Source organism: Coptis chinensis, chromosome 3 (assembly GCF_015680905.1).
Source record: "Coptis chinensis isolate HL-2020 chromosome 3, ASM1568090v1, whole genome shotgun sequence".
Classification (NCBI taxonomy): domain Eukaryota; kingdom Viridiplantae; phylum Streptophyta; class Magnoliopsida; order Ranunculales; family Ranunculaceae; genus Coptis; species Coptis chinensis.
Genome location: NC_141458.1, coordinates 68,703,166 through 68,726,202, shown reverse-complemented (window position 1 = coordinate 68,726,202; position 23,037 = coordinate 68,703,166). Strand labels below are relative to the sequence as shown.

The 23,037-nt window shown below is 36.6% G+C and overlaps 1 pseudogene across 1 annotated transcript in view; it reads right to left on the bottom strand.

The window, feature by feature from the left end:
• Window positions 1-1,189: 1,189 nt before the first annotated feature.
• LOC147510543 (exocyst complex component SEC6-like) overlaps window positions 1,190-23,037 on the bottom strand; it is a 39,710-nt pseudogene continuing 17,862 nt past the window's right edge. The window contains exons 11-26 of the transcript XR_015218931.1: window positions 22,773-22,910; window positions 22,622-22,666; window positions 21,095-21,150; window positions 17,191-17,299; window positions 16,424-16,564; window positions 16,146-16,325; window positions 11,257-11,396; window positions 11,131-11,188; window positions 9,259-9,303; window positions 6,986-7,064; window positions 5,548-5,617; window positions 2,792-2,879; window positions 2,618-2,707; window positions 2,301-2,417; window positions 1,971-2,033; window positions 1,190-1,618 (exon numbers count right to left, since the gene is read on the bottom strand). The product of XR_015218931.1 is annotated as an exocyst complex component SEC6-like (transcript). The remainder of the gene's footprint in view (window positions 1,619-1,970; window positions 2,034-2,300; window positions 2,418-2,617; window positions 2,708-2,791; window positions 2,880-5,547; window positions 5,618-6,985; window positions 7,065-9,258; window positions 9,304-11,130; window positions 11,189-11,256; window positions 11,397-16,145; window positions 16,326-16,423; window positions 16,565-17,190; window positions 17,300-21,094; window positions 21,151-22,621; window positions 22,667-22,772; window positions 22,911-23,037) is intronic.

Genomic DNA, 23,037 nt, shown 5'->3' with positions numbered 1-23,037 from the left:
ATGGGCTCCTCTATCTATGGAGAGAATATAAAGTAGCGACGTCAATTTGAGAGTACACGACATTGGTCATTACTCATTTCCAACAAATACGACCCACCAGGGCATACATACATATTTTCTTGAAACACTGGTTTGAGTATCGAATTTGGTACGCTAATACGTGGCATTCAGCAACAATTTCTTACAAGGTTTGAAGGGGAGGCTAACTCCACACTTACGTAGAATATTGGATAAGATTTTCTACTACAAACAAAAACAGAACATCAGACTTTGCCGGTGTTAAATGGTCGAAACAAAATTCACAAAATTGATCATATAATAATGTTCATCAAATTTCTCGACCTTTTCAGTTTTCTCCACCATCATTTAAATATCTTTAATGTATTAATAACAAATTGTTGGACAAGAAGAAAATAACTTTTTCTCTACCATTTGGATGAGCAATACCAAACGAATTTATAGTGTTATTATTATCATCATACCCTTTGCATTATTTTTGGAAAAAGATCACAGGTTTTGCATTTAGTATAGAAGTGTGAGAGTTTATTTAAGCATGACAATCACATCACACTTCGGGACAAATGATGAAATGGGCTCTGAATGAATGACTAATTGGTGACAAATCCGACGGTGTATACCATTAAGATCTGACTATTTTGCCATTTTGTATTCCTAGTCAAGAGTCAAGACTGAAGAGTAATGTGAGTGTCCGAACCATTCAGTTAAGCACTTAAGCTGGACTTCCTCTGCCAATTTTTTGCCACGACTCTCTATGAAGAAACATCAAGTTGCCAGGAAATACAAAAACCCAACCCATTCGCAGGCAAAAAGAGATCATTTTTTCTTCTTGTAGGAACTTGAGAAGGCGCTATTGAACAAAAATGGCTTATACGCTCGTACGACAATATTCGCTATCATTTTTGTCCACGGCATTTAGAAGCTGAGATCTTCCTCTAGTTCTCACTGTGGTACTAAAACGAACATGATATTAAGCCACTAGCAGTATCCTATCAAGCGAGACTACCTATAAAACAGTAGTGGGTCTGCACGTTCACGTGTTCCTCTAATAATTGAAAACAAAATACATAAGGCATCACTACGTAGTTCCTCTTTATATTTCTATGGAAAGTGGGTACTTGGTGTTTGCTTCCATAGTTCTAAAATGTTGGGATATATAAAAGTTCTGAAAGATAGCAATGAAAATGATATTAATGCCCAAGAGGGCGATTTTGGGGAGGAAGTCGTGGTTACTATTGCAAGTTAGTACTCATTCCTCGTAGGATAGTACAAATACAGACAAAACGAAACAAATACATCAAATCTAATCCAATTACAATGTAATATACCTAAAATTGAAAAAAAAAATCAAACGAAAACGAAAAACAAAACCAAAATATGTTCCGGTGCAAGATCATGATGAGTTAGTAATTCCCTTCAAGATCATGATGAGAAAGAAGAGCATGCAGATTGTTCCGGTGCAACAAAACTAAGTTAGCTTCCTCCATAGGGATCCTTTAGCATGTGAGAGGCATTTCACCTTTGGGAAGACAAAACCAGCCTTTGGCGGGTTACCATCTACAAGGGAGTTCTCATAAATTTCCTTGCACTCTTGTACAACCTGCTCGCAAGGGGATCAAAATATTCAGCACAAACTTCAAAAAGAAGTCACTCAAGTTCCTATAGTAAAAAGCAAGAAAAAAGTACCCCAAGCATTGTGGCAGGACATAGAGTTAATAATTCTTTACTGTTATGGTCAAAACACTTTTAGATTACAGTGAACTTAAGTCTGATTGGATTCAATAGTCAATGTGACAAAAATAAAAAAGACAATATGGTCCAAGGCAAGCAACACCATGTAATATCTGGTACAGAATTTTGAAGGCTGCTTCGTGTTTTAACAATAAGCATTCTCTTTTAAGTTTTTACTGTGGCAACTTCAATCTACTCTACTCACGACTAGTAATGCTTACCTCCTTGGCATCCTTTCTTGGTATGCCCTCTCGCAGTCCCACAAGCTTCTCAACGACCTCATGCTGCAAGGTATAAAGCAGAGACGGTTTAATGACCAAAAAGTCAAGGTACAAGTGTATTTTGGGCCTAATGGGACAGCACCATATACTTATACCATGCAGGCAATATCCAAATTACTGAATTAATATCATTGGCCAACCCTGTATTTGTATCATTTTGATTTAAAACCATGGTACTAAAGACTTTGAGATGCTAGTGCATACTGCATGGCATACTGAGATTACAGAAAGAAAGGCAAATCAAGTTGACAATCTGACAGTGTTACTCACAGGGCAGTCAGGCTGGTGTTCAAGAATATTTGTATAGATGAGTGTAAATGTGTCCAGGCTCTCAGCTGATGCAAGCTCTCTTAAATCACTCAAAATTTGCACCCTGTTTTCCACTTTCTGCACAAGATTCATAAAAAAGACAGCAAAAGTTGCATAAGATGTAGAGAAAAGCATGCCAAAAATGTTCTGAAAAGTTGCAATCAATACTGTTACGACGTTAACAAAACCCATAACTGTATTCTAGGAGAGTACGGGGGGTTAGAATGAGGGGATTGTGATATGCGAGAAGATATTAGAAGTATCGGAGTATTACTTACAGAAACATTAATATACTCCCTAAAAAAGTCCATGAGAACCTCTTCATCTAGCCTCATCCGCTCTATCGTTTCTTCCTTTATGTAGTTCCTCTACACACAAAAACAACATAAAGAAAGGAAGATGGTACAGAGAATTGACATGTAAAACAGAAAGGTATCTCCTCTAGTTCGTACCTGAGTAAGGAGATGATCAACATAAAGGACCACTGTTTCCTCCAGGCAAGCCTCAACAAACCTCCTAAATGATCTTTCTTCGATGTACCTTGAGGCAAAAAGTTAAAGCAGTGAGTATATAATTCAGCTCTAACAAAAGTGCCCCACAATCCAGACAAAATATAACTCAGTAAAACACACAGCATGTCGCATTGTAGAAGCATGACTAGTTTGGGGCAAACTAGTAGTTCACAAACATTCTTTTGTGTGCTGGCAGCTTTTCTCGGGTAGCCTTCTTACACAAGACAGGATGGTCAAGAATAAATTACTGAATCATTCATCTTGTTGTTTTCATGGTCAAGCCAAAGAAAACTCAAAGCGCTTGTTCTTTGTTCCTATACCAAAAAGGTGTGGGCTGGTATCAAGGCAAAACTAGGCTATGGTATAATAGTGTTGAACTCTAATCAGGAGTGATAGTCAATTTTCTCAAGAAGCACAGGTAAATCCATTGATATTGACAGTATGAAGGTGTTCGTGTGTGCTACTGAGTATGCATTATGAATTGAAAGAGGCCAAGGTGAAGATTATGCTGGACATGAGCGAGTACTCCAAGAGCCAGATTCTGTGAGCAGTAGAGTGCTTCTCAACAACATAGGCCTGCATGTAAGTGGGTCAAGCCCATTAAAGGCACTGTCAAACTCAATACAGATGGCTCTGTAACTCCTAGCTCAGGATATGGTGGCATGATTAGGGACCATGAGGAGCTGTCATTCTTGCCGATGTACGTAGTAATAGTAACAAGTCTGTCCTCCTTCAAGAACTGAGAACTATTGAAGTGGGACTGGATGGTTGATTAAAAATTGGATGTGGTAGGGTGGAGATATGTTCAGATTCTATGTTGGCAGTGCGGATAACAAATGGTTCCCCCACCCCTGGTACTGCTACAACATCTGTGAATCTATTAGAAGGAAAATTCTCTTACTTTCTTGTAATATTCACCATGTATTCAGAGAAACTAACAGGGCACCTGACCTGTTAGCTAAGTCCTCTTGTTTTGTTGATGATTGCGTTATGTTTTTCACCCCTCCACTAAGTGAATGCTTACAATGTATAGTGGAGGAGGACGTATTATGTTATGTTTATAAACGAGTTCATTAATACAGGTTAGGGTAGCCTTAACCCTTTTAATTTCTTCAAAATAATAATAATAATAATGAAAAATAATAACTCCAACAGGTCGACAACATTAGAAGAAGGGTTTCTCATGTGTTCATTATGTTTAATAGGATGTTTGAAAGTAATTTCCTCAGATTTCTCTTTTTTCTCTTTAGATGAACAGTTTTGAGATTTGAATATTACACCTGAAGTAAGGGTTTGAAATCTGTCTAAATCTTATTCATTTGAAAATGTAAAATATTCAAACAGTCTCAAGAGGGTGACAATGTTATTATACCCTATTCTGAAGAAATTTAGACACATTGCTGAAACACTGAAGTACTTTTCTTCCAAGATTTGGAACTTGCGGAGCATGCAATATCTCCGTTCCTAATACCAATGATGTATGACTTGATGTCCAAAGGAAATTTTCTAAATTTTTATTATTCAAGCTTCTTGGAAATCGGTTTTTGGAGTTACGCATTATAGCTCAATAATGTATGGAACTTAATTCGGTGTAACATATAAATCCGAAGGAAAGAGCACTTTACAATCTCAACAATGCCAAATGCAGCCTTACTCGGATAATGGGCACAATAACATGCTGTCATGTGGACACCTAGTAACAAGATAACCTATTAGGAGCACAGGTCCAACAATGACTGTTGGCTCCAGAGGATTTGGGGTGAACCCTTTCCAAATACCCTGTCCAAAATTATGAAATGACACTCCAACTTTTTTGGATACACACTACAATACTTCTATTAATAAATTTCTAGCTTTCTTGATAAATAAAATATAGGTTTATAGGTTTACGTTGATAGCCTGAAAAGAAAATAATGAACTCTAGTTGATAGCTAACATGTATAGGTGCTCTGAATACTGGGAACTTTTCTACAGAATTCACCTCTCACTCCTGCTCATGTCATGGTCAATAGGTTGAAGTCAAATAGACAAACTCGTTTTTTTTCCAGACCAAAGGTGCAGAAGTAATTCTAATCTCAGAACCCGTCATGATATAGGAGATTTGAGAAGAAAACTAGAACATATATGGATTATAAGGGTAAAGGCATTGAGGTCCCATATGAGATCACCCGAACTAACACTCTGAAGCCTCTAAAACACATATAAGCTACAGCAAACATATTGTAACAAGAGGAGGGGGGCTTCACTTCTCAAAACTTGTGGAAGCAACAATGCAATTGAAATTAGCCATATTTAGGTCCCTAGTATTCTACTGAAATGTATTGCAAAATGTCTAGTACATACAATTTATTCCGGGGGATAATGAATTAACGTTTTTAGAGTTCTAAGGGGACATCTCCCAAGGGGATTTAAGGACTGCAGAACCCCGGACCCGAGTTTATATTACGTAAAACTTGAATATTTTCTTATATATGCCGAAACCGGATCCTCTTTTTCTCTCTTTTCTCTCCAAACTTTATTCTCTATTAACAATACTATAATTTTTACTAATGTGATACACTAATCACAGGAAATAAAAGATGTCTGACATAACACTAAATGTGATTGATGATATCTAGGAGAAATAAAGAAAAACAAACGAATCAAGGTCACATATCAAGTCCTGTTACGAAAATATACAATTAAGAAAAACTTACATCTTTACATCTGAAAAATAGTCACCAAAAGTTGCAACAAGATACTCTGTAACCAACGCCTCTAACCAATCTGAAAATTTAAGAAAGAGAGGATATAGTACAATAAACGGAAAAATAAAATCCCCCAATTAGAATTGTTTCTCAATGTCCGAGTCAGATGATGATTGAGAGGCCAAGACTTTTCAATACGAATAAAATAACTTGCTGAACAAAAACAAAATAGAGAATATAGTACAACAAAGTAAATGTGATCCAGCTTATGACATCATACTCGAATGTGTCCTTACATCAATCCCTCCTGGTTTGAAATTGGTCTCTCCTTTGGTCTTTGATTGGAGGAAACCTAGAGACGGTTTAAAAATGAGTGGTCTTGAGAACAGTGAGGGATCCAAAAGACGAGAAAGGAGAAGAGGCATCAAAATTGCCAAAGGTTACAAGTAACTATGACTGTTAATTGCTTTTGCGCTTCTCTGGGTTGAAATGGAGTCTTTTCATCTTAGTACCTACCTTCTGGCTAATTCTATGTGTGGTGTAATCGTCCACTGGTATATGCATCTTACATATCACAGAGGGAATACGTAATAGATTTGCTTTCAAAGACTTGCTTAGTTCAAAACTAGTTGATACTCCTATGGACTCTACTGTGGAGCTTGATGCTGAACTGTGAAAAATATTTGACGATGTTGGTCGGTACAGGAAAATGGTTGGAAAGATGAGATGAGAATATGAGTTTGATTAGCATGTTCAAGTGTGCACCTCGCAAGCCACACTGGGAGGATAACATTCATGTTCTCAGGTATCTGAAGGGTTCTCCAGGCCAAGGACTACCATACAAGCCGTCACTCTCATTGTTCGTGGGGCTGGCAGTCCAATAGTCACTTATTGCATTATTAAATAATCGGACATGGTCACTTGTTCTACCTTTTGCTAGTCAGAACAATGTACTGTTTGGATTACCTTATTCAAGACTTCCATCAACCAATTCGTTCCGTTTTTACTTTTTACTGTGACAATCTTAGTGCTACCTACTTGGCTTCCAACCATATCACTTTGAGGAGTCATGGTGTACAGTTGGTCCTTATGTTGATAAGATGACCGACCAAGGCCACGACTTCTGTCCAAACTTGCCCATCCATAACCGCCATTTGCGGGGGAGCATAAAGCCAGCTTAATTATTCCTCCAAACTATTTCTTAATATATTCTATTTGTTACCTTTTAGTGCTGCTTGTAGAGCACATTTTCTCATGTATTTAAACATATAGAAGAATCAGTAAAATGTATCCAGCTTCAAACCTTTTCATTTCTGACCTAACTAGGACATCTTAGTTACCATGCAGATGCATGTTAACCCCTTCTCTTATGGTTGTATTGATTTTTGCTTCTTCTTTATTTAATTTAATATTACTGACAAAAACAATGGTGGCGGAAGTAATGTACCTTTCTGGTAAAGCTTAGCCAATAACTCTTGCACTCCAGGGTCTTCAAAGATAACACTAACAGTTTGATGCACAGCTTCCTGCCACCATGATATAAATGCTAATACTACGATATGAGCACTAGAAACAGGAAAGTGTCTAAGATAATATGAAAAATAATTTAATGCTATGTGATATTCATGTGAAGGCAAACTAAAAAGAGGTGCTACTTTAACATGAAAAATATCCCTAAAAGGATACAATGTAATACCAAATTGTCTGTCTACAAAATAAGGACTCAACAGGTACATTAAGCATCGAAACAAATGAAACTATGCATCAATGTGTTGTTGGATGTTGTGTATTTATGTACATATCATGTTACCTAATCAGAGGAGATGGAAAAGTGGAAACAGCTATTGACCAGAAACTCCTACCAATCATTGATAGGGGTTGAGGAAATTGCGAGTTTTAGCATGGCTGAATGAACGGCTTGGGGAAAGCAATGAGAAAGTAATGAATTCCACCTGGACGACGCACAGAGATGGTAGGTAAACTGCCTTGATTTTGTAGAGGAATTGCTGCCCTAATAGTAGGAGGGAACCACTCCAGTGGGAAAGAATTTCTCTAACAGTTGTGATGAAGGAGAACCTCCTTTTTTCATTCATTTTCTTTTATTGTTCTTTTGGTAGCTAAATGGTATTATTGTTCATTTAACTAAGCATGTGCTAGCATGTGAGCACACTCTAAACATTGGACTTGAGGGGTTACACCGGAAAATATAAAAAAATAAATAAAGAGGTTTCCCAGGGGGCTACTCAAAATTTAACAGGGAAATTTTCGATTACCCCCACCCTCCACCACCGGGCTGGTCATCAAGCTGAGTAGCTTGTGAGCAACTCACGCTCGGCTCGAACTCCCTCATTAAATAAAACGGCTAAGTCTGAGCACGTTTTAAAACTCGTGCTCAAACTCGAGAAGCTCGCAAGCTACTTGTATTTTAAAAGTCTGAATTCTACCTCTTTTTATGCTAAACTATCTCTAGCTTGTGTTTAATTCAAGCTTCTACACAAAACAAGTGCGCAACCAAACTCAGGAACCTGTGACCGAATTTGAACTTATAGTTCAGAACAATCTGAACCCATGCTCGATGAGCTACTTGAATACTCGGCAAGCCGAGCTTGAGCACGAAATAAAGCTCACAATGAATTTGAGCTCCCTCCCCCCCTCCCCTCCCCCAAGTCTCTCAAACAACCAACACACACTTAAACACACTCTACGTAATTTCCAAAAAGTGGACCTAAAAGGTTATTTATTAGATACAGTGGTGGGAATGATCTCCTCAACTGGGGATCATTCTCAGTAAAATCAGCTCATTTAGACATTCATAACATCTTTATTATTATTATTATTTTATGTAGTTCATGTGTCAAGGAATCCACAATTTCTCAACTCTTTCGATAAGGTTTTCATATGAAGTAACTTTTTCCAAGCATGATCTCCATGGTGTGACGAGATCATATCCACCAAAAATCAAATCTTATTCATTTTGTAGGTTCACTTTTAATTCATTGAGACGTTATGGCATTATTAATTGGGTGGGAAGGGGAGGAAATCCCATAGGAATATGGAAGTTAAAGTAATACTTAACAAGTTAAAAACGTCAAAATATTTATTTAAGCGCCTACCCATGCCAAATGCAAAAACATAAGTCTTATAATTATGAATAAAAACAACTATCTTTTATAGGATTTATTCACATTTGGAATCAAAACAATAATCTTTTAAGTAGCTTTTTATAATTTTCAAATCAAAGTAAGAAACTTTTATGAAATTAAATTAAATGGAAGATTATTAAACTCATAAAATTATCAAACTTTGGAGGTACCCCGACACAAAAGCAAACAAGTTTGAATATTTACAAATCAAAGCAAGGACCTTTTCCTAACTTTATCAACATCTGAAATCAAAGCTAAAGTGTTTTACAAAATTTATATAGCATTTGAAGATACCTATTGATTCAATTTACCAGAAGATGATTACAATTATGAAATTTATGAACATTTAAAAAGGCTCATTAGTTAAATTCAATGGGAGACAAAAGAAAAGTAATCAAAATTAACCAATTTCTTTTTGAAATTTTTTTAAATCTTAAGTGATGCCTATTTAGTTTAGGGGTCTGTATGGTTTTGTTTTGGGTGTGGGCAGCCCTTGGTAAAATAAGTGGTGCCTATACGATGACCCTTATTTAATGACATTAGCCAAAGATAAAAAGAAAATGAACAATTAACAGACCTTTGCCACCTCAAGAAATCCTTTGCAAGTGTCCTCAAAATTTACCTGGAAAAAAAAATAGTTGATATGGGCTACAGCCTACAAGTACTTATAAAAAATGCAGAGGAAGTAAGAAAAACAAAGCAGCATGACAATATCAGAATACTCGCTGTTAAAGGTGTGACCAACTTTATAGGCTTAGTGCAACTAAATCCAACTAGAAAATACCCGAGGTAATAGAAAAAGATGACTTGTCCTGTTTAATTGTTCGTAGCTAAAAAAGATCATATTATACTTCATAAAGAATATAGGTCTCCCTTATGATCAAGACAAATGTAATATTACAAACTAAAAGTATATGGAGGTCGTGCTAATGACAAATATTCTACGTTTAAACAAATATCCTATGCATTATTAATGATTCCAAGTTGCGTAAGATGTGAATCAATTATTGATAAAAGAAAATCTCAACAAACATGTTGTTAGAGTTCTAATCACCCGAGGGGCTATATAGGCCACAAGCGCCCCCCCCCCACAGGTTCACACATATTTAGTAAAATATATTATTGCTAATGAATAAGAAAGTTTTGAGAGAAATGAGAGAGAAAAGAGAGTAAGGCTTAATTAGTTTCAGCCTTCTCTCCCACTTCTTATATAGAAAATTTGCCTATCACCTTTCTAAAGACTCACACAGAACTCCAACATATATATATAGAAGTTTCTATTGAGTAAAACCCTGTTATTTTCTTACATATATAGAAGTAATACAAAGCCAAAACCAACTAAGGCCATATCCTTTTTTCTCTCCTCTCCAAAATTTCTTCTTCTCCATTAACAATCATATATTGTTACTCATGTCAAAGGACCACTTTCACATAAATCATCTATGCGTACTTCTTCCTATAAACCATCCTCAATTTTGGAGGTGAATCAAACCCACAATTGATCACCCATGATCCTCCATTTACTGTCACCACATATTCTCAGATACCCATGTCTCGAAATCACGTCCAGAAACCATAATGACCACTGAAATCTTTTCATTTTTTTTTCAAATTACACCAATCCAAAAGAGTAGCTTGCCAGAAGCAGACTACCCAAGACCCAGACCCAGACGCCATACACCCGTTGCAGCCCAAGGGATAAATCCTAGCAAAGGGCACCACAATTGTTAATTAGACCTTTGTGAGGCCATCAACGACAAATACTGCTCAATGTGAACAAGTCCATGGGAATGGCTTGTTGAGATTATAATCCCACATCAGGTGTCTAAAGCCTAGCCAATCAATATATAAATCCTGGGTCACTCAGCTTAAAACCAATTGGTAATAAGTGGAGTGGCCCAGGATTTATATATTGATTGGCTAGGCTTTAGACACCCGATGTGGGATTATAATCTCAACATGGCTATTATGTTTGATCATTACAGGCATTGGTTGGAGGCTATATTACTACTCATACTATATAAGCATATAAATCAGTAGATTCTTTGCAAGGCTTTTTGTACTTGGGGATTCTCTAGTCTTCATGATCATGTGTGAGTTAAAAAGTGGAGGAGGAGAGCTGGAATGGTACACTTCAACAAAGACAAGAATGTTTTAGATAAATTATCATAGAAAGAAGGTGACATATTTCCACAAAATAAAAGAGTTCCTTGACTACCTCAGTCTTTAAAACATGAAGGGATAGAATCTGGACGAAACAGTTGTAAACCCAAGAAAAACAAGATATCCTTGTTTAACTTCCTACAGAACAATATTCTTAATTGAAAATTAAAGGTCACGTAAACAGAATATTCAACTTTAACTAAAAAAATGGCAACAAAGAAAAGTCCATAAAATATTAAAATGAGAATGTCTTGGGGTGAATGGTGGGAAAGGAATTTAGGAAAACACCTTTCGAGTAGTTACGTGGAAGAGCTTCCATAGTCTTTTCTTTGCTAAGCTCCATTCTTGAGATCATAGCGTGAGATTGTTGTTGATCTGTTGAAATACACATTGCAATTATATATGGACAAACTATATACATGTGCATTAAAATGTTTTAAAGCACTAAAAATTCAAGGATCCACTAACCAAGGCGCATAAAGGCTCCAAACCAATGTCAGAGGCTGGTTCTGTTAGTCTACGTCTTTCAGCTGCTTGAAAATCATTCATTACCTACAACAAATATAAGTTGTTAAAATTCTACAAACAATACAGTAAAATTCAAAAGTAATTGAATTATATTGGACTAATAAAGATTAGAATGATACTCTGCATATAAAGGGCGAGGAACACTTAAACACTTAACCAATGTGGGACTAACCCAACACATTAAAACTATTCTAACAAACCCTATATCGCAACACTCCCCCTCAAGCCGAAATATACTGATTGTATATTTCAAGCTTGCAAATACAATGCTAACCGCAACAAAGTATGTCAATAAGACTCCCTTTAAGCTAATAAAGAAATGATAGATAGATAATATCTTCATCGCCAAGCTCCAGCCACAAGCACATCCATGAACAAGCATGTAGTAAAACCAACAACATAAGCTCCAGGCACGTAGACCTTGGATGCTCAAGCAACAAATGCTCCAGGCAAGCAGGCCTCAGCAGCTTCACAAACAAATGCTCCTCAACCAGAGGTAGCTCAAGAACCAAGGCAACGCACAATGGAAAAGCTTGACCAGCACAATGAGACAAATAATGACTGAGCCCCCCCCACACAATCATAGCTCCAAAGGGGTGAAACAGCTTGATTGAATGAACGCATGTACAAGTGAGCTTACATTAGAAAGAATGCAAAACACTTGATTAATTGAGTGCATTCATTTGTAAGCTTGCATTAGAATTAATGCAAAACACTTGATTAATTAAGTACATTCACTTGTAAGCTTGCATTAGAATGAATGCAAAACACATGCTTGATTGAATGAATGCATCTACAAGTGAGCTTGAATTAGAATGAATGCAAAACACTTAATTGATTGAGTGCATTCACTTGTAAACTTGCATTAGAATGAATGCAAAACACTCATTTGACTGAATGAACTCATCTACAAGTGAGTTTGCGTTAGAATGAATGCAAAACACTTGATTGATTGAGCGAACGGATCTACAAGTGAGCTTGCATTAGAATGAATGCAAAACACTTGATTGATTGAATGAACACATCTACAGCGAGTTTCTGTCAGAACAAATTCAAAACACCTGATTGGTTGAGTGCATTCACTTGTAAGTTTGCAGTAGATTGAATGCAAAACACATGATTGATTGAGTGCATTCACTTGTAAGCTTGCATTAGAATTAATGCAAAACACTTGCTTGATTGAATGAACGCATCTATTCTAATGCAAAACACTTGATTGATTAAGTGCATTCATTTGTAAGCTTTCATTAGAATGAAAGCAAAACACTTGATTGATTGAGTGCATTCACTTATAAACTTGCATTAGAATGAATGCAAAACACTTGATTGACTGAGTGCATTTACTTGTAAGCTTGCATTAGAATGAATGCAAAACAGTTGATTGATTAAGTATATTCACTTGTAAGCTTGTATTAGAATGAATGCAAAACACTAGATTGATTGAGTGCATTCACTTGAAAGTTTGCATTAGAATGAATGCAAAACACTTGATTGATTGAGTGCATTCACTTGTAAGCTTGCATTAGAATGAATGCGAAACACTTGCTTGATTGAATGAACGCATCTACAAGTGAGCTCGCATTAGAATGAATGCAAAGTACTTTACAAGTGAATACACTCAATCAATCAAGTGTTTTGCATTCAAGCTCACAAGTAAATGCACTTAATCAATCAAGTGTTTCGTGATTCATTCTAATGCAATATTACTAGTGAATGCACTCAATCAATCAAGTGTTTTGTATTCATTCTAATGCAAGCTCACTTGTAGATGAGTTCCTTCAGTCAAGCAAGTGTTTTGCATTCATTCTAATGCAAACTTACAAGTGAATGCACTCAATGAATCAAGTGTTTTGCATTAATTCTAATGCAAGCTTATAAGTGAATGCATCATTCCAATGCAAGCTTACAAGTGAATGCACTCAATCAATCAAGTATTTTGCATTCATTCTAATGCAACTTACAAGTGAATGCACTTAATCAATCAAGTGTTATGCATTCATTCTAATGCAAGCTTACAAGTGAATGTACTCAATTAATCAAGTGTTTTGCATTCATTCTAATGCAAGCTTACAAGTGAATACACTCAATCAATCAAGTGTTATGCATTCATTCTAATGCAAGCTCACTTGTAGATGCATCCCATCAATCAAATGTTGAACAAGGGAAAGAATCAAACACAAAAGTATCCAACACTCCCCCTTACGATAAGACTTCACACACTATCAACTACGATCTCCAATCCACACAATAAAAAAAAAAAACTATGATCTCCAAGCTTCAAGCAACAACGACAACGAACCACAAAGTCTAGCACCCAACAACGCACAAATAATCTCATACACACTTGCCTCGAGCATAAAATGAGCCACTAGTGTCATGATTAGGGAAAACACAACAAGGCCGATAGCATCACTTACGACGGCATAAAAATGTTCCTCAATTTGAAGAACCACAAATGGTGCATAGAGAATGTGGTGGAGATGAGGCTTGATCAAAATATATGAGACATGGTAGTAGCTACAACTTACTGAATAATCAATCAGTTACGAGCACACAGTCACATGAAATCAATATCGCCAGTGTACTGCAGTAAAACCCCATTCTAACACCAAAGATAGGATGCATCGACAATCACAAAACTACCTCAAATAATCCGCAACCAGCAAAAGAAATAATTACAAGCATGAACTTCATGAACTGTTGCTCCACTATAAGAAGTTTCTTGAAAAACGAACACTGCAGGAAATACCCAATACTTATGCTCCCTGCATTCACTATTTAGGCACAAGACCATAATGCATCGATACGAAACGAACATGGGACACACAATTAAGTCAACATAGTACCCATCTCGTGTGAACATTAGACAAACATAGAACCTCATTGACTTCCAATCATTAAGACTTCAAAAAGATCAGCTGGTCCAACGCCAAATTTATCTCTTTTGGTGTATCAACAGCAAGCATTAGGTTCCTTTCAAACAAGAAGACAAAGTTGAAAAACAGACCAGGAAAATCCATAAATCAGGGAAGCCAATATCAAACTGATCATTAACAGAAGTCAACCTTCTTATTAATGATGGATATAAACTCTTCCCAAGAATTCAACAAGCTTTAACCAATATCAATTGAGACATCAACAAGCAGTAACACATCAAAAAGTAACCACCTTCTTTCTGGATGTGTTTGAGTTCAGCAGACCAGAACAACATATTGACACAAAGTTGCTACCTTTCCTACTACTTCTCTGACCTAGCCACTGGAGAACGCAGATTAGATTAATAAGTTTATCCTTTGCCGGAATCTGGCGACTAAGTCACTGGTCACTGGAGTAGTAACACAGTAAACAACATCAACAGATAAAAAGTAATGTGATAGGACATTGAGAACGCAACAGCAGGTAGCACAATGGGATATGAACAGAAAATAGTAGAGATTAAGGGACAAAAAGGGCCATATGTCTAGTACGAGAAAGGAAACCCGGTTTGAAAAGAAGATTACCTTTTGTAGAAAAAAACACGACAAAATCAGCAAAGAACAACGGGAATAGGGGAAAAAGAACGAGAATTAATTCCTAGAACTCCAAGTGTCAGCCGGTCACCGGATTTGTTGGCACTGGTGACCAGAAAACTTGAAACCCCAAGTGTGAACCTCGCTCCGTACCAAGTTAAATTCAAAAGTAATTGAATTATGAGGACAGTTATATGAACTCAACTTAATGTGACTCCAAAAAAACTTCGCCACTAAAACTAATGACTTAAAAGCTGATTTTTGGTGGAGATGTTACCCACACAATAGAGATCATCCTCACAAAAGATCAGCTCATTTGAAGATTTGTAACCTCTTCAAAAATTGTTTAGAATGTTATGGATTTATCCAACGGCCCATATTGTTTTAATTTCAAAACAACTTTTTACATGACTAAACTTATTCGATTGTGCTGATTTTTTGTGGGAGTGTCTCCAGAAGGGGAATAACATCGCCACCAAAAATCAGCCCTCAATTCATCTTGTAAGTCCACTTTTAGTGGTGAACCCCTTGAATTATAGTGGAAAGGATACTCTGCATATAAAGGGAGAGGAACAGTTAAACACTTCACTTCTAACCAATGTGGGAATAACCCAACACATTAAAACTATTCAAACAAGCCTATATCGCAACTGGTACTCTATAGAGGCCAAACATCAATATGGGATGATTCCAGGACCAATGTTTAACCGTAAAGATACCAAAATAGTGAAAAAACGAAGGTTAAATATTAGAACCAATCAGCTAACGATGTAACAACCTAAGAATTGCTTCTTTTAGATACGTGAGTGGACAAATATACGCAAAAAATTGTAACAATTCTAGTTTCAGTATAAACGAATTGAAGGCGCACAATCTCATACTTACTCCTTCTACCATGTACTTAGAACTTCGTTCCCTAATCAGTGTGCTTAAGACTTTGTTAACCAACCATGATTTCAGCGTCAAATGCCTTCCTTAAAATGAATTCTGTTTCTTTTATTACTTCTAAATTTATAGATTGTGAGATGGAGCCATTCATCTGTTAACAAGAAGCTTCCGCTGTTGAAGAGATATCCTTGACTCTTATCTGGTTAAACATATATCTATCTATTTTAGGCAAGTAGAATCATATCTTTAGTTTCATGAAATATCACAAATTCCTCACCCAGTATAAAAGACTGTCTTCTGCCATGTGAAACATTGAGAGTAGATACCATAAAATGTCCCTTTGCACAACAACCTAAGAATATGAGACTGCACTTACCTGAATAATAGCCAAAGCGATGCGATACAGCATGACATCTGTGCTATTGTCGCGGACAGTTTGCACTTGTTCCCCGAGGATTCTGAATAGATCCACCGCAGCAGGTGTGTAAAGTTTCCCGTCCTCTGTTTTCTTTGGCGGTTGTACTTTATCAGCCTCTAGGATGTTGGTGTACCATTTCTATAAGAAAAAAATGCTGAATTAAAAAGGACAATAGTGTAGAGCACTGTTCCCAACTTAAAACACTTGAGCACAAACAGATCATGGTGATAAGTTACCCGAGTCGTGGCTTGCATTCGTTCAACATATGAGTTCATAAGGGGATCCATTGCACCACTTTCAGAACAAACTTGAGCTAGAGACTCATCAACACCAAGCCCAATCAAGTTTTCTTGGTACTCGACTACCCAACCTGTTACCTAATTCAGTACAGTAAGACATGAACCTTCTTGCATCATAAAACTCTAAACTGGAGACAGAATTAGAAAAGCGCCAAACCGAAAACACAATTTTAAGATCATTAAGAAAAACGCACTTGAGATGTGTCCGTAAAGATAAGCTCCTTCTATACAAGGAAAATTAATAAGGAAAAACTAACTCTTGTTTGATAGGATGTTTAAAATGAGTAAGAATCCATTTGACTCACTCTTTCATGCTTGTTTGACATACATTAGCGCAATGGAATTGAACAAAGCACATGCATAATTACTTCTTTAAATTTCGAACCATTTTCATAGAATCATAGCCACTGAGGACTGTCCAAGTCACAAACTTAATAAATCTCTGATGTTGGATTAAAGGGCAGGGCATGCCTCATGTTTTTCCATGGGATGCTTTTCAATGTTATGCAAATAAGTCATTAAAAGATGAAATAATAGGCCAGTTCTTGTCACTAGAATGTTTTGTTTTATCAGTAAAATAAAACAAAACTAGTGTGTCTAATTAAATTTCACCATCTCTTGAAGTATTTAATAAAATAAATATAATATAATCAGCTAGTATAACAATTTTTAAGAAAGCATAGCGAATAGTTAATCTATGATACCTTCAAAATTTCTATATTTGGTAGCTCATTTGCCCTATCGCTGAGTAGCCTAAGCATTTGGATAAACCTCTCAGTGTAAAGATTAACCATGAGTTGGAAAATTTCATATCTGCACACATGAGAGTATTAATCAATGCAATGAAACTACCATACTTCATCAAGTAGAGTCATGAATGGAGCACTAAGGTAACAACGATGCGTCATTATAGACTATAGTAAATTATAGCATTAGCATAGAGGGCGCAACTCCAAAAACACACTTACAAAACCGAGAAAATGAAAAAGACTTTTGGTAAGAACTTTATCTCCTTCCATCTGAATAAAAAACAAATGTCCTTTCTTTCAAACAGTAACAATGAAATAATACGTCGACTGCCAAGAGTCTAAGATGCGCCTTTTATGCTGTCATTATCGTCTCCTTCCAGCACCGACAACATGCTTCTGAAATCGAGTAAGCTAAGAGGCATTAAAGTAGCTACTGGCTTCTTGAAATTTTCCACCACATTCTACAAAAAATTCGAAGCTAAAGTCCATGGTCAACACCTTCCTAAGAATCATGTGATCTACAATATGAGTGTCATATGAATTGTAAGGAATAAGAAACAAGCTCAGTAAAGATTATTGAAATTAGGATGGACTATGGACCAGCAAGGGACAAATGCATGCAGGTATGGAACACACATGTAGAACCAGTCCAAATGAAGTTGATACCATGTAAATGGGAGAGGTCAGGAGTTGGAATTCATACATTGAATTCAGATGAGACCTTACCAGGGCAGCTAGGCGATGGGCAGCAGTGATAAGAGATGACAAGGGGTTAGTAGTTGCAGCAGCTCATGGCAAATCAGACTATCCTTCTATTGCATTGGTTGAATTGCAAGGAGTAGAGCAGGGTATGAAACGAGCACGTAAGTATAGCATAAGGAAGTTGCACGCACAAACAGACTCAAGAAATGTAGTTGCATTCATAAAAAAATGAAGAGTAGCACCCATGGCAGGCCAATTACAAGATGAACAGGATCAAGAAGATGATGACAGAGTTGGAAACCTTTTCTATTAAACACATATATAGAGAATGTAACAAACTAGCAGATGTTGCTTCAAATGTACCATAGGTACATAGAAATAGTTCCAAGTTCATTTTCAGAAGATGTAAAGAAAATTATATATGACTAGCCTCTTTGCACGTGTCTCCGCCGTGGTAACATTATCAAATTTTTTTTTTTTTTTTTTTTGTTAATTTATAGATTGAAATTACTATTATTCCCCTACATGTATACCTTTCTCCAGATACAAAGGCCCACCGATTCCCACATATTTGACAAAAACCAATTAAATAACAGTGAAATTACCATTTTGCCTTTTGAAAAGTCAAAAAAAAAAAAATTAAATTAAACAAAAAAATGGCATGGGTTGTAATATTAGTGTTTGGCAAGGGGTACAAATGGAAAAGAAATTAATGACATAAGGAATCTTCCTGTAGATGGGGACGTTTTCTTTAAAGAAGAAAGATGATGAGAGAGGGAAAGTATATGTGAGAATGTAATCAAGCTTTTTTATTTAATGAAATGGGGAAAGGGACCTCAATAACAACCCTACTTGCCAATCAAAAAAAGTACATTGGAAAAAGTGACTTGCCTCTCCCCCGAATCCTAACCACATCATCTATCTCCTAATAGCAAATGTCTCTCTTAAAACTCTATACGGACTAGCTTGCCTTAGAAAGATATTGTGTATTTGACACGGGGAAGTACAAAAGAGTGGGGTCTACAAACGTCAATGTCCATGTGCCATATCTGCCTTAGATGCGTATGTCTGTAACGGACATCGTCTTTTTTTTTTTTTTTTTTTTTTTTTTGAAAATATCTTTTGTTGGTGTTACATAGTATATAGAATTAAGATAATAACCTTCCACCACCAAAGAGTACATAAGTAATCTAAGGAGATTGGAGAAAGCTCAAAAGAAAAGGAGGCATATAAAATGACCAATTAAACTAGACTCACGGAATTCAGGTTAACCATCAGGCATCAGCCCTTCAGTATAATCTCGCACTTCATTAACTCTTTCGTACTTCAATCTATGATATCGGCATAATTCAATATCCCAAACATATTTGTATCTAAAGCGTACGAAGTTGATAACTACCATCACCCGATACTTTACGATGACACCTTAACCTCTGGAAATGTTTGTAACACTAAACGCTATATAAAAAATAAATGACTATCAAATCAAATGTGATGATAGTTACAGCGAATATAGCACCCAACCTAAAATTTAAAATAGTAAAATCAAACCTTGGTATAAACAAATTAAAATGGACAATTCGTTCTCATCCATGTTCAAGAGTTTAAAAAAGACGAGTATGTGTCTGTATGTCAAATTCCAAGTGGATCACCGTCCACTACAAAAATCTTTCGCAACGGATGGAGCCCATGCACAAACAAAAGCTAGACCGAAGGCTGCCACCACACCTACAACTGACTTCTCAAGGAAGGCTAGAGAAACCACGCACACCCACTTGTGGGAGATAGAGGCTAGCTAACACTCCATCTGAACCTAGCCAGCACGAATCGCAAGTTAAGGAGCACCTGCAAAGCGAACCTCATGAGGACACAGATCTATATAGCAAGGATCCGAATGAGCTAAGCTCCCTGACCCATCCACAGTCCTTGGGAAATGGAAACCCAATTATGTACCATCGAGTACTCGAGTAGCATCGTGAGGTTCACGTTTTTTGCAATACTTACAACTCCCTATGCCTGTTGGATGGGTCGATGCCTATGCATCGATCCCTTGGTTCTAATAGCCTATTAGCCACCCAATACTATCCATGAGCACCACAGTGCATCCTCTACTCCCGGGTTTGCAAGATAAAAAAAACTGTGGAGTCCGGAAAAGCTTCAGTGCGTGCATGAGCAGCATCAGTTATGGCTATAACGGATACGCAAGATGAGGACATGAGGTACGAATCTAACCACATTGCATTGTCCCTCGTTGCAACTCTTTCTTGGAAGTGGACTATGATCCACTTGGACCTTGACACCTTTCCTCCTACCCCTACCGACACTGACACTTAGAACCTGCGGTCCGGGCGTTCACCGAGTCCCTAATCCGATCCTACCATTTCATAAAATCATACATCTCCTAGTAGTTATTTCTGAAAATTATAAAAACCTTCTACAAGCCATGGATCCTGAATCCTTCAAATGCATCCCTAGGACATCTAAGAACGCTCAATAAAACTAGCAGCCGATTCTGATGAGATCTCTCCATACAATGTCTTACAATTTGGCCTATACATTATTATCTCCCCCTCCCCCCACCCCCTTTAAGAAAATATAGTTATAATCTCAACCTTCGAGTCTTATTTGCCAAAACCACAACAACTTTGTATGAGGTGATAATGGTACACCCCATCATGTCAACAAGCCTCCTACAAAATAAATTTATAAATCTATTTTTTTATGGTTATTTCTTATTTGTTGTTTGTCTAATCAATTTTGTTTGCAGTAGGAAAGGTTGTTCTACATTGCACTTACTTTTGCAATAAGCCTCAAATAACACCTCAGACCATTACTGAATCCTATGAGTTTCCATTATTAAATTGCGCATCCATATGTAAGGGACAAAAATATAGTAGTTAACTATCTCAGTATGTCAAGATACACAAGCGATATTGTCCTAGACTCATAGGTTTAATAACTACAAAAGAATTTCCGTACACAACCATCTAGAAGTGGCAGTCTGTCATTCATAAGCACAGTGGAAAAGCTGGAGAACTACCAGTCATGCAGTTGTGAAAAATTTGAACTACATTTCTCATGCTCTATGATATTTGAGAAAAAATTAAAAAGAAGTTGAATCAAATACAAAAATAATGAAAAACTTTTGAAGGCAAACCTTGGGGGGAAACAGGGAGCGACATAGTCATAGATATCTCCAAGCTCTTCTCCAATCTGAAAATGAAGTGGGCAAACTTAATGGAAGCATCAAAGAAATCACAAGAGATACATAACACAGGCAGACATTTTGACACTTCTTTGCATGAATTTATGAAAATCCTTTTCCTGACACCCCTACATGGAGAAAACTAAAATGCTATCGCGAAAAACTGATCACCTCACCATGGCCTACCTTTGCAAAAGAAGGCTTTCTAGTTTCTACAATAGTTCCTAATTTCAAACCGGATCTCGGAATTCCGTCAAATATTTTGGTTTTTAGAGATTTCGAAATATTAAGGTAAGAGTCGTAAAATATAAATTCTGAATTTTCCCGAAATATTTCGGAATTCCGAGTTTTGAAGTTGTCGGAATTCCGAAATCCTGAAATTTGGTTTCTACAGACTTTAACCACAATAATAGAGTATTCAAGTTCACATTCCCAAATTCAAGATCTTTTCACATTTCACAATAATAACGTGTTCAAGTACATCTTCGCAAAAAGTGGACCCTTGAAAGGGTATCAAGAGGGTCATAACTCATCATAAGTCACAAGGGGTGTCCTATTAAGCCCATGTGTACACACGCACATACATGGACACTGGTAGAGTTCTAGGAGGACATCTCCCAAGTGGCTACTAGGGCCAAAGGCAATTTCTATTATTGTAAACTCTGATTTTCATATATATATTAATGTGATACAAGGCAAACCTAATAAAGCCGTATCCTCTTTCTCTCTAAACTTCTTCTCCATTAACGTAGATACAATTTTACTGACACATATACAAGACAAAAGAAAGTAACAAGTACATGCATGATGGAAGAAAGGAATTATTTCACTTTTTGTTCGTTGTACGAGTGCAAAACCAAACCACAATAATACTTGGACTTTAAAAGCGATGGAATAATCTATATGCACTGAAATACTGTTTCCTACCCCAATATACTTAAATAATTCATATGTTCTATGCTAAAGGAATTTAATCGTGAGACATTCAACCAATAAGAACCTCAAAAGTGAGGCATATATTCTTAAGGACTTAAACTGTAAAAATCAAATCATAAAGCATGGGATTTTAGCAAAAGTCGTATAGCCCCCAAAAGGTCTCAAATAGAAAACGTAATATTTCGAAGCGCTATGACAAACGAGATGGTGTATGGACTCATTCCTGTAATTTAACAAAGAACCCTGCTGGTCCAGTGTCCACATATCAAAATTCAATTCAAATCAATTACAAAGGAGAGGGTCATGATGTATATACACTCGTAAGTTTAGGGATATTTAATACATTACATCCTATATTTTGGTATTTGGCTGTTCAAATATCTTTCCATTCGCATGGGAAACCAACACCAATGCATGTTTCACAGAGAAAAATATGAAAAATGAAATGATTATCAACATGAAATATAGCTACTAACTTTTCAAACGCTATAAAAGAACAGAAAGGGAAATAAGCTCAGTGATTCAAGTAACATGCAAGCATACCGTTCGAGCTTCTTCTAAAGCAGCTTTCAAGTCGTTGAAAACCAACTGCGTAAACAGGTGCGATTATAAATGGTGTATCGAACTGAGAATTCATTAATGCAATTATTTATCTTTTAAGAAAGTGCACTTCAATATTTACGTAATTACTTACCTCTGACAAAAGCTCGTCAAACCGTCCTTCAACAGTTTTCCTTATTTGCTCATAACAGTTATCCTTGTAACCTTTCCCCTGAACCTTCAACTTCTGCTGTGCTAGATTTCTGAAAGAAACCATTGTGCAAGTCAATAAGTAAATGCAACCAAATGAAGAATGGGCTGATTATGAATGTAATATCACTGCACGAGATAATAAATAAGGATAGAGAAAAGTATATCATGTGGAGCAAAATATAAATAAAACACCACAACAATGATAT